A 12,151-nucleotide genomic window follows, 5' to 3' on the forward strand; every position below is an offset into this window, starting at 1 on the left:
CTGTTGCATCAGTAAATTGATGGATAATATCTATCCTCCAGGGTAGCTGGAAGGAGTAAGTGAAAGAAAAGGTGCTGACACAGAGCCTGGCCCAGAGCAGATACTATTTGCTGAACTAGGATCTCGGACACTTTTAAATGAATTAATAGGCAAGGAAAGAGCATCAATCCCACTCATTCACAGAGTTTATTTGGATAAGGAAGAAAAAGTGGGCATTCCCTAAATATGGGACATATTAATAGTCTCCATTCCCTACATATAGAAACTGCATTTATAACAGCAAAGGATTTCAGGAGAACAACTTGCAACAGTCCAGAATCTTACATCTATGTATATGCTCCCTGAGCTACTGGGCACCAAGTCATTGAACATGACTGAAATCTAAGTCTGTAAACCCCCATGGGCAGCGTCGCCAACTCCGCCCAGCTCAGAGACTACTTCAAAGAATCTATACAGACAGCTTCATGTTTCAAGGGCCTGAATATCCATCTTGAGTACCCAAGTCTCATCTGTTTCTCTTTGTTCTTTTAGACACTATTTTTACTTGAACTAATTCATTCCAATCTGCATCAGGGAGATGGTAAAGTAAGATAAAGAAAAGTTTATCAAAATTAGTTGAATTTATTAACTATTAATCAAGGCAGAAAACCATGGTTGTTAAACAATCTCTATTCCCTGTTACAGCTGGGCATTCAGAGTGACTAGAACCATTCTTCCCAGGTTGCAAAAAATACAAAGTGTACTTTTATCCAAATGAATAAGCTAATCAATTTAGAGTGTTCTTTCCTCTTTGATAAAGGAATCTGAGGCCAAGGTTAGTAAAATAAAAAATCTCGAGCAAAGCAACAACAATGAAAACAGACAAACAAAATCAGGACAATGTGTGACAGTGATGGACCCGCGGATGAGATTTATTAAATTTCCCACATTGACACACTGGAACTGCTCATTTACCACAAAAGAGAGCACACTGTGTCCATGGCTCCAGATTCTATTTTGGATTGTTTGGGGAGGGAAAACACATCTCCTGCTCTGAAGAGGAACATCATGTGCTATTGGAGACATTCACTTCTTCCCACCTAAGTAGCTTACAGTAGGCTCTTGCTGGTATTCACATAAAAGCATTGTTTGATGGCAATCAACTTATTTCTCGTGTTGGAGCAGGCACTCTCACGCTGTCCCACTGCTCAATATAATTCTTACAGGCTTCCGGGAACTGTCCCCAGTGTGATGTCTCAAGAGCAATAGGAAAATAGCCTTGGTTTGCATCACAATTTTTTTTCATTGTAGAGCCACCAAAACAAATTATGGATTGCAAATAACTTTCCTTTAATTAACCAAACTTATCCCCCTCTAAACTATTAGTACCAACTGCAGACCCAGAAGGAAAAACTCAGAAACAGTGAGGAGAACACAAAGAGGGTGCGTATTTTTGTCATTGCTATAAAACAAGCACAACACATAACGGAGCATGGAAGGTAATAAAGGAGCAACTGCTTCTGACCAGCAGCACTACCTCCCAATGCCATCCTTGGGCTCAAAACATGTTCAAGGTTGGCTTCCTACATAGTCAAAGTGAGTGTATGCCTAATAGTGTGATTTGCACAGAATTTGGAATGTCCCTGATCCCAAAATATTCTCCATAGTCCTAAAGTTCACTTGTTGAGGTTCTACTCCTTGAGGTTAAGAAGTATGGTTTGCCCAGTATGGTACACTAAAAGTTTGTGGGTTTGAGTCCTGGTCAGGGCACATGCCTGAGTTTTGGGTTCAATGCCAGTTAGGGTGTGTGTGGGAGGCAATCGATTGATGTTTCTTTCTCTTCTCGCTTTTTCTCTCTCTCTCTCTCTCTCTCTCTCTCTCTCTCTCTCTCTCTCTCTCTCTCTCTCTCTCTCTCTCTCTCTCTCCTGTCTCTCTAAAATTAATAAAAAACATATCCTTAGATGAGGATAAAAAATTTAAAAATGAAGAAGTAGGCTTGTTTTCATAGTGATACCTCTGAAATGCATAATCTCAGGCCACCAACGAACTTTGTGTACAATTTAGAGGCAATGCTTTCTCAAGAGCGAGTTCTTTGGTGAGGGTTCCCCTCAGTCTCCTGAGGATCCTAGGTCAGCACTCTCTGAATTTGTCGTGCACACATATCACCTGGAGATCTTGTTAAGATACAGTTTCCAATTCAGTAGGACTGTGGTTGGGCCCAAGTTTTCTAATAAGTTCCTTGATGCATTGCTGCTGGTCTACAGATCACCCTGAAGTAGAAAACTCCTAGATGCTTCCCAAGGTCTCCTAGGTTGGGACACAATTCCCAGGGTCAGCAAATTTTCACTGTTAACGGTCAGATTGTCAATATTTTAGGTTTTGGTGGCTACAGGGTCTTCATTGCAAGCATTCTACTCTGTCATCACAGAAGGGAAGTTTTCACAGATGGATGTATGCAAATAGTCATGCTGTGTTCCAAGAAAACTTTTACAAAATCAGGCAGCAGACTAGATTTGGCCTACAGGCCACAGTTTGTGGATCCCTGAACTTCTCACACCTTATCAAGGCAAAGAAAAAATATGTTTTGTCCTAGCTGGATAGACTCAGTGGATAGACCATCGGCCTAGGGACCAAAGGATCCATGGTTTGATTCCAGTCAAGGAAATATACCTTGGTTGCAGGCTCCTCCCTGGCCCAGGCCCGGATCAGGGCTCATGCAGAAAGCAACCAATCAATGTGTTTCTCTCACATTGATGTTTCCCTCTGTCTTCCACTCTCCCTAAATATCCTCAGGTGAGTATTAACAACAACAACAACAACAACAACAAAATGAGAGAGAGAGAGAGAGAGAGAGAGAGAGAGAGAGAGAGAGAGAGAGAGATTGAGAGAGAGAGAGATTGAGAGAGAGAGAGAGGAAGGAAGGAAGGAAGGAAGGAAGGAAGGAAGGAAGGAAGGAAGGAAGGAAGGAAGGAAGGAAGAAAGAAAGGAAGAAAAATATGTTCAGAATATAACCAAGAGAGCAATCGGGAAGCAAAACTATGGGTTTGGATATCCTCCTGGAAGATTTGAATTCCTTTAGAAGCCTTGCTAGTGCCCTAGAGAGATGTGAGAAGTGGAGGTGCAATAGCACCAAATCCTTTCCTCCTTGCAACTTGCCATGCACTCACTCTAGGTTTTGCTAGCAGAGTAAGGGGCCTAGAGATTGGAGGGAACAAGGCAGGTTTATATCCTGAGATCTCATGCCTCAACCTCCAGCCTTTTGTAAGTACAGGTAAAATCACACTTGAACAATTTACTATGGCTGCCAGGAGGAGAAACATTACTCCTGACAGGCACTGTGATGTCCATTGCACAAATAACACAGTTGACCCTCCCCTTCATCTTCCTATCACGCTCCTTGTACCTATCTACTCTACACGTGAGAGCCTAGATATGTGTTCCCAGAGTGACACAAATTTAATTCCATCCTGGCACTGGCTACTTTGTACTGGACCATCTGTTTCTTTGCCTCCTTCTCCACTGGATTGGCAGCCTTTGGTGGCAGGGACTAGATCTTGCTCATGCTGTGGCACAGGACCACACATATAGTGCCTGATAGGTAATAGACTTCTTAAATATTTATTGACTAAAAAGAGGAAGGACGGAAGGGAAAAAAATGTTTAAGGTATTTTCCTCTTCACTATTCTTCCTGGTATGCTTTTAACAATGTACTTACTGCTTTTAGAAAAGAACAACCCTGCTAAGTGAAAGGAACCTTTGGCTTCCGAGTACTGTGCTAATATTCTGTACAAGTCATAGTATCTGGTATCAGGAACTCTGAAAAATTTTAATTGACCAAAAATTAACTTAGAAGAGAAGCCCAGTGGAAACTGAATATTAAATGCTACTAAGAAAGAAATACCTCAAGCAACAAAACTACTCCTTTGGTAGCAGATATCATAAGCAAGGACTCTCAGGCATGTTTCTAGTTTATAATCTTAGCACATTGAATTACCTCTTGATGCTTCAATTTCCTTAATTATAAAATAAAAAAATTTCAGGGTAGTAAAAATAGCTAGAAGAAATTTGTGTAAAGTACCATCACATGATGACATAGTCTTCCCCTGTGTCACATCATGGCAATACCCAGTATAGATAAGGTACCTAATAAATGGTAATTAATAATGTGGATTATGCTTTTAAAATGTGAGCATCACACCCAATGCTCATGTTTTCTTTGTTTATGAAATAATAGCTAGTTGCTCAGTGCTGACAAAATGTGGCATGGACTTTGCAAAGAAAGGAATAAGAGAAGAGAGGAAATAGAAGTAAAAGAGAAAAAGAGAGAGATAGTAAGTGTGCTCAAGTATATTACTAACATTGTAAAATGAATTATCAATGGCTCTCCATTGCAGAAATGTAGATCCCAAGAGATTGGCAGGTTTTCTAGAGGCTACCAAGGCATCCTAGAGAATGGAGGAACTCGAAAGTAGAATGTGAGATTTCATCCTTTCTTCATGAAGAGGTTCTCATCCAGAATGGACAGGATAAGGCTGCTATATTTGGCAAGGAAACATCTGGTTGTTTGTCTTAACAGATCTGTTGTGTTACTTCATGTGTAGCTATTGAGCAGCTCCCCATAACCTGAGCATTAGATAAGAAATTCTAGAGGCAATTAAAGTAGCAATTTACTAGGTAAGGTACCTGGGCTACTGGCAGACCCTGAGTGACTGGTGAATAGATTACTCTGACACATGTTTCTGTGAAAGAGAGGCTAAGGCAATATATTGCATTTCCCAGCCTTCTTGGTCACAGCTACATGTGATCATGTGACCAAGTTTGGGCCAACTTCTGTGATCTGTGCCACTTCTAAGTCATCGTTAATTTGAAGAAAACTTGTTTTCTTCATTTTTGGCTTTTCCTCTTCCCATGAAGACACAACATGTGACTCGTCTTCAACCTCCCAAATGAGGACCACACCCAAGGGCTGGTAGAGAAGAAACATGAATCCCTGAATATCTTTGCAAAGCATAACTGCCCAGCCAACCAAAACTGACCAGCCTGTCACATGAGAGAGGAATAAATATCTTATTTAACCCACGGTATTCCTGGGGTCTCTTTGTTGTACTAAGCTTTTACTGAAGCTAATACAGCAGCATCAGTTAATGTATGGAAGTTGCTGAGGAACATTGATGATAACCTTGACCATCACAAGTAAAGCATGTTTCTAAGGTTCAAGGGAGACCCAAAATCAATTTATTGCAATCTTTTCCTTCAAGTGCTCTAAAGCTTCTATGGGAAACAGAGTACATGAGTGAGGACATAAAACATTTTGAGGAATTTTGAAGAATCAGTAGCAATTTTGTAAGAGACTTTATACAAGGAATGAACATGAGAACTGAAAAAACAATTTTGTCATATTGGAAAACTTAGGGAAGGAAGCCAGTTTGTGGAACAAAGTAATGAGTTCAATTTTCCAAATGTTAAGGTGGAAATGAGAGTTTAAGAAATGAACACATTCTAGGGTTAAGTTCCTTTGGGTAACATGTGGTTTATAGGTTTCTTAACACTGGACTTCTCACTACCTTTAATACACTTATGTGCAAAGAGAATCTCAAGAGGGAAGACATAGCATAATAACCAAACTTAGTGATGGCAAATCATCTTCTAAGAGAAACTGTGTTTGTTCTCTTATTCTATGCTACAGTCTCTACCCAGGTTCAAATTTCAGATGCTATGGCAGTGCCACTCAAAAGGAGTGGAGCCTGGCTTTGCAAGTGATTGATTGATTTTAATGTAGTCATACAATGGAGACTATTTTAAGATTCCAGAATCTCAGTCCTGACTGAGAGAGATCTACCACTTTGTAAAGATCAGTCCTGACATAAATGTAGCCACATTCCAGTGTTCATTGCATCTGTGTTCACAATAGCCATGCTCTGGCACAATGTGAATGTACATCGATGGATGACTGGATAAAGAAAATGTGGCAAATACATACAATAGAATACAACTCAGCCTTTAAAGAGAACGCAATCCTGCCATATGCAACAACATGGGTAAACCTGAACGCCATCATGCTAAGTGACATGTCAGTCACAGAAGGACAGCTATTTCACGATTCCATTTATATGAAGTATATAAAATAGTTAAACTTGTAGAAACAGAGGGTAGAATGATAGCCACTGGGGTCTTTGGGAGAAGAAAATGAGGAGTTGCTGTACAACGTGTATAAAGTTTTAATTATACAAACGAGTAAGTTCTTGAAATCTGCTGTACAACATTGTGCCTGTAGTCAACAGTGCTGTATTGTACAGTTAAAACATGTTGAGAGGAGAGATTTCATCTGTGTTCTTTCTTCAGTAATTAAAAAAAAAGAAAGAAAAGAGGAGCTGTCACCACATAATAATTAAATTATTTTATTTACTCCAAGTTTCATAACTCTTTCTTTGATGTTTAACACTCTGTTAAACTAAGCAAATTCTCTTTTTATCCCATTCTCATTGGCTTGGCTTCTTGCTATACCTTATCTATAAAAATCTCAAAATTAAAATAAAATAATTTAAAGCCCACGGGTGAATCCAGGAAAATATGGAGTCAACTGCATTTAGTCAACCCTTATAAGCTGGTCTCAAATACCCCTTCTCTATGAAGCTTTCCCAAGGCAGGGAAAGTCTCTCCTTCCTCCCTGTTCTTGTAGTTCTGTGGACATGAGTTATGTTAGCATTCACTGCATTGAAATATTAAATTTGCAACTCCACACAGGGAGAAAATGTGTCATAACCAACCTTGTTTTCCAGAGCCTAGCACACTTGACAAATAATATTTATCACAATAAAAATTCAGCAATAGCCCTACCTGGTTTGGCTCAGTGGACAGAGTGTAGGCCTGTGAATGAGGGGTCCCAGGTTCAATTCTGGTCAAGAGTATGTACCTTGGTTGTGGGCACATCCCTAGTAGGGGGTTTGCAAGAAGCAGCTGATGGATGTTTCTCTCTCATCGTTGTTTCTGGCTCTCTATCTCTCTCCCTTCATTTCTCTAAAAAATCAATAAAAAATATATTTTTTTAAAAAAAATTCAACAATAGAAAGGTACTTTTTCAGCTAAATAAAAGGCATTTCCAAACAACATGCAGCCAAGTTAATAGGAAGATACAAATGCTTTTTCTCTAAGATTGGGAATAAGATAGTAGCACCTTACCAATTCTCTTTGTTGCACTAGAAGTCATAGTCACTGCAATAGGCAAGAAAACAAAAGCATACATATTAGAAAATGAAAAGTAAAATTGCCTTTGTTTGTAAATGAATCATTGTCTATGTACGCATACTGAAAAATCCACATTAAAAAATCTCCTGGGAGCAATAGTGAATTTAGCAAGGTCTCAGGAAACAATAATGATACACACAAAAACAACTGTATTCAAACATCCTAGCTATCAGCAATAAGGCAGTGAAATTCTAACAAAAATTAAACCATTTAAAGTAACATATAAAACATTTAGGAACAAATCTTTCATGAGTTTTATGTCTCTTATATATCTACACTAAAAACTAAATTATATTACTAAGAACATTAATAAGGTCTAAATAAATGAAGAGATATGTCATGCTTGCATAGGAAAACAATATTTTTAAGAGGCTAATTTTTCCTAAATAGATTCAATGTAGTCTCAATGAAAATCACAGCAGGCATTTTTATAGAAATTGGCAAGCAGATTCTAAAATTTATATAGAAATACAATGGACTTAAAGTAGCCAAAAGATTATATTGGACGAAGAAAAAAGTCTGAGGTCTTACACACACCTGATTTTAACAATTATTATACAAGTTACAATAATTGAGAGAATATGTTATTGGCATAACATACAGATAATGGAACAGACATAGAGTATATATATAAAAAAAAAAGTCATACAATTTTTTTACAAAGGTGCCAAAGTAATTCAATGAGGAAAAGAAATACTTTCTAACAGATGGTAATAGAAATGGGTATCTTTATGGGGGGAAATGAGACTTATATCATGTGAAAGAATTAACTTGACGTGGACTACAAAATATATGAGAAAAATCTTTGCAACTTTGGAATTGGCAAAACTATCTTAGGTAGAACCCAAAACGCATCATAAATTATAATAACAATAATAATAATAATAATAATAGATCAAAATTTAAAACTTCTCCTTGAAAAATCACCTAAAGAAAACTTATTGAGAGAAAAATTCATAATTGATATAGCTAAGAAAAAGTTTACATCCAAAATACACACTAAACTTATAAAATCCAGTAATAGGAAAACAAACAACATAATTAAAAATGGCCAAAACAATATTACACCTCTGCGTGGTCTCTGCTAATGAAACTTTGAATTGTTTTAGTTAAGTCATTTTAGACATAACATTTATTATCACTGCGGATACAGTTGTTGGGTATTGAATTATCAGTCTTTGAAGAAATCAATTTTTTTCCTTTTATTTTTTTCTCTTCTCCTTAAGTATTCTTTTATTATTATTATTATTATTATTATTATTATTATTATTATGACATTACATGTGTACATATCTTTCCATTGCCCCCCCCACGCCCATATATGCCCTCCCCTCCCAGAGTTTTTCGTCCATTGGTTTTGCTTATATGCATGCATACAAGTCCTTCGGTTGATCTCTTATCTCTCCCAATCTCCCTATCCTTCCCGTTGTAATTTGATAGTCTGTTTTTTGCTTTATTAAAGAAATCAATTTTGCCGAAACCGGTTTGGCTCAGTGGATAGAGCGTCGGCTTGGGGACTGAAGGGTCCCGGGTTCGATTCCGGTCAAGGGCATGTACCTTGGTTGCGGGCACATCCCCAGTAGGGGGTGTGCAAGAGGCAGCTGATTTATGACTCTCTCTCATCGATGTTTCTAACTCGCTATCTCTCTCCCTTTCTCTCTGTACAAAATCAATAAAATATATATTTTTTAAAAAAAAAAAAGAAATCATTTTTGAGCAGGTGTGGAACGCACCTTTTTGTGCGTTTTAGGTTCTACCTAAGATAGTTTTGCCAATTCCAATATAGTTTGTAAAAATCTTACAATGAAGCTCAAAGCTAACCTTTGAATAGTAGGAGTTTTGGGTATGATATTAAAAATCTGTAATGGACTGTTACGGGAATTACCAGACAGAGAAAGAAACATGTGAGATTGCCAAGCAAGGCTTTTTATTTTATTCAATGATCTTAAAGGAACAAGTTACAGTTAAAGATCAAGTGGAAGGTTTTGGCATTGTTGTTCCACGATTGGTGGTTGCTGCCTAGATTACTTTGCTGAGCCATATCTTCATAAGCTTTTTAGCAGGTACATGTCAAACACTTCTCGTTCATGGTCAAGACCATGGATACCGAAACTGATTTGTCTGTTTTATTCTGTCTTTTTTCATGACCATACCTACTATCTACTCATCTTGATTTATAAGCAAAATCTAAAAAATGTACAAAAGTGTGTTTTGCAGTTGTCTAGGAATAATACAGAAAATAGTGCTTTGAAAGTCAATTTTATATAGTTTATTTCAACATACATAAAATGTGAATTTTGTTTTTTAAAATGGGCAAAATATTTTAACAAAAACTTTCTACAAAAGAAATGCAAAAGGCCATGAAAGCATGAAACAATGCTTAACAAGTTAGTCATTGGGGAAATGCAAATTAAATCACAATGAGACTTTTTCTCACACCTTCTAGGATAGCTAAAACAAAATACTGGCAATGCCCAGTGTTGCAGAAAATGTGGGACAGCTGAAACTTACATACTTTTAGGTGGAATACAATATGATATTGGCATTATCTTATAAACCTAAATATATACTTAACATCTGACTCAGCGATTCTTCTGCAGAATAAATGAAGGCATATATCCATACAGACTTTTACATAAGTGTTCATAGCAGACTTATTCACAATAGCTGACATTTAGAAACAACCAATGTCTGACACCTGGTAAGTAGAGAAACAAATTATAATACATTCATACATATAATACTACATACAATAAAAGTACTGCATTCGACATAGATAACCTCAGAAATATTATATCAAGAGAGAAAAAGCCAGATCCAGAAGAGAACATACTATAGGATCAAATTCATATGAAATTCTAGAGAAACACACACAATCCAATTTATGGTGATACAGAAACCAGACCAATGGGGTGCTAGGAATGCAGGGTAAGAATTCACTGGGAAGAAACACAAGGCTATCTTTGTGGTGATGAAAATGTCCTATATCTTGATTGTAGAGGTGGATCCACATGTGTATACATTTTTTAGAACCCATCTCCTGCACAGTTAAAGCGCATCCACTTAATTACATATGCTCTACTTTAACAACTTTGATTAAAGGACTACATTAAAATTAAAAGGGGGTGACAAATGGAGAGACAGAAAAAGAAGGGGGAAAGGAACATGTGAAATTAAAGAAAAGACCATTAAAACCAACTTAGGAAGATGAAGAAGGAAAAGAAATGGAAGGAAAGAAAAAGGTAACAGAGAGAGAACCTTAAATGAACTCTGACAAGGATCATTGCTATGGGTTTAGCACTTCACTGTTTCCCTTACTCCTCACAGCAACCTTGCACGTTAAAGATAATTGCCCTTATTTTATTGTTAAGGAACCTGAGACCCTGAGAGATCAAATGCTTTTTCAAATGTTCATATTTGTCAATGGCTCCCAAACTCTTTCTGCTACATGGTACTAACTTCAATTTTCCTAAGGGGTTCTCCAGATGCTGAGGTGAAGTTTACATGAGGAGTATTTATCAGAGATCAGCCTCTGCAGGAGGGAGAAGGAAGAAGCAGGAATAGGCAGAGGCAGAAGTCAAACTAAAGTCCAACCACGACAAGTTTCTGCCAACACCAGGGAAGTCGTGAAAGAGTATATGACCCTCAGAGCATTCCATGTGGCATCGGCTGCCGTACAGGGCCAGGTGGGAGAAATTCTCTCCAGAGGTCACCCACCTTTTACTGAAATCATTCCGAAGGGAAAGGAGAAGGAGTCCTATGATAACTACAGTAACAAAACAGTCACTGAGATGTTTTATGTGCCAGGAATGGTCCACAGCATTGTACATGCTTTAACTCATTTAAAACTCACAACAACCCTCTGAGGTAGACATTATTTATTATTATCTCCACCTGACATCGTAGAAACTGAGGCAGAGAGAAATTGAGCTTCTAAATCAATGCCATATAGCTAGAAACTAGAAATACTCAGAAGGATTCCACAGTCTGGCTCGAGATTATGCTCAACATCAAAAACCACATAGCCCCTTTATTGACATACTCTAGATAGGCCTGATCAACTGCCACGTGGACTCCCATAGCTCCCTTTCAAAGAAAAGCCACCCACCGAAGTACTCAGGTTGTTCCTCCATTTGAAATAAGAACCTTCTAATTTAACGTATCTTCCTCCTCAGGCAGTTGGTTCTGACACACTTTGGCCTTGAAAATAACAGTAAGGGTTTTGCACATACCATGTTTCCTGGAAAATAAGATATCCTCCGAAAATAAGACCTAGCGCATGGAAAGATAAGACATCCCCTGAAAATAAGACCCAGTGCAACTTTGGGAGAAAAAATTAATATAAGACACTGTCTTATTTTCGGGGAAACAGGGTAGTAGCCTCCTGCAGTAGTTTAAGCTGTGAGAGAGAAGCTCTAGCTAAAGCAAAGAGCCACCTTGAGGGAAACTAGAGTGAATTTACTTTAAATTTGAAATGAAGAATTTGGGGTCTGATACCCTACTTTCACCAAGCCCAGATTGGTCTGGAACATAATCTGACTCTTGAATACTTAAAAATAGAGATAATTGAACACCCCACGCCATGAAGTGGGGCCTTGAAATTCTGTGCTAAATTCAGTGGTGGGAGTGCTGATTTGCATTAATGTAGTCATGCCTACTTCTTCAACTTAGGTAACTGATGATCAAGCTGGGTACCTAAGTGTTCCTCGTAACACAATAGACTAGGAATCAAGCAAGGATCTTATTCCTAGTTCTGAGTTTAACGAGATTTATAACCTTAGACAGTGAACCCAGTTTCTCTGGGCTTCAGTTCCTCATCCATGGACTTTGTGTCTTGGATTGAGTAACATCTCTTACAGTGATCCTGCAATTCTCAGAAATCAGTTAGGAAACTTAAAGAAGACTTGAATAGAAGCTAACAGGCTTC

Source organism: Pipistrellus hanaki (assembly GCF_964339955.1).
Source record: "Pipistrellus hanaki genome assembly, chromosome: 8".
Lineage (NCBI taxonomy): Eukaryota > Metazoa > Chordata > Mammalia > Chiroptera > Vespertilionidae > Pipistrellus > Pipistrellus hanaki.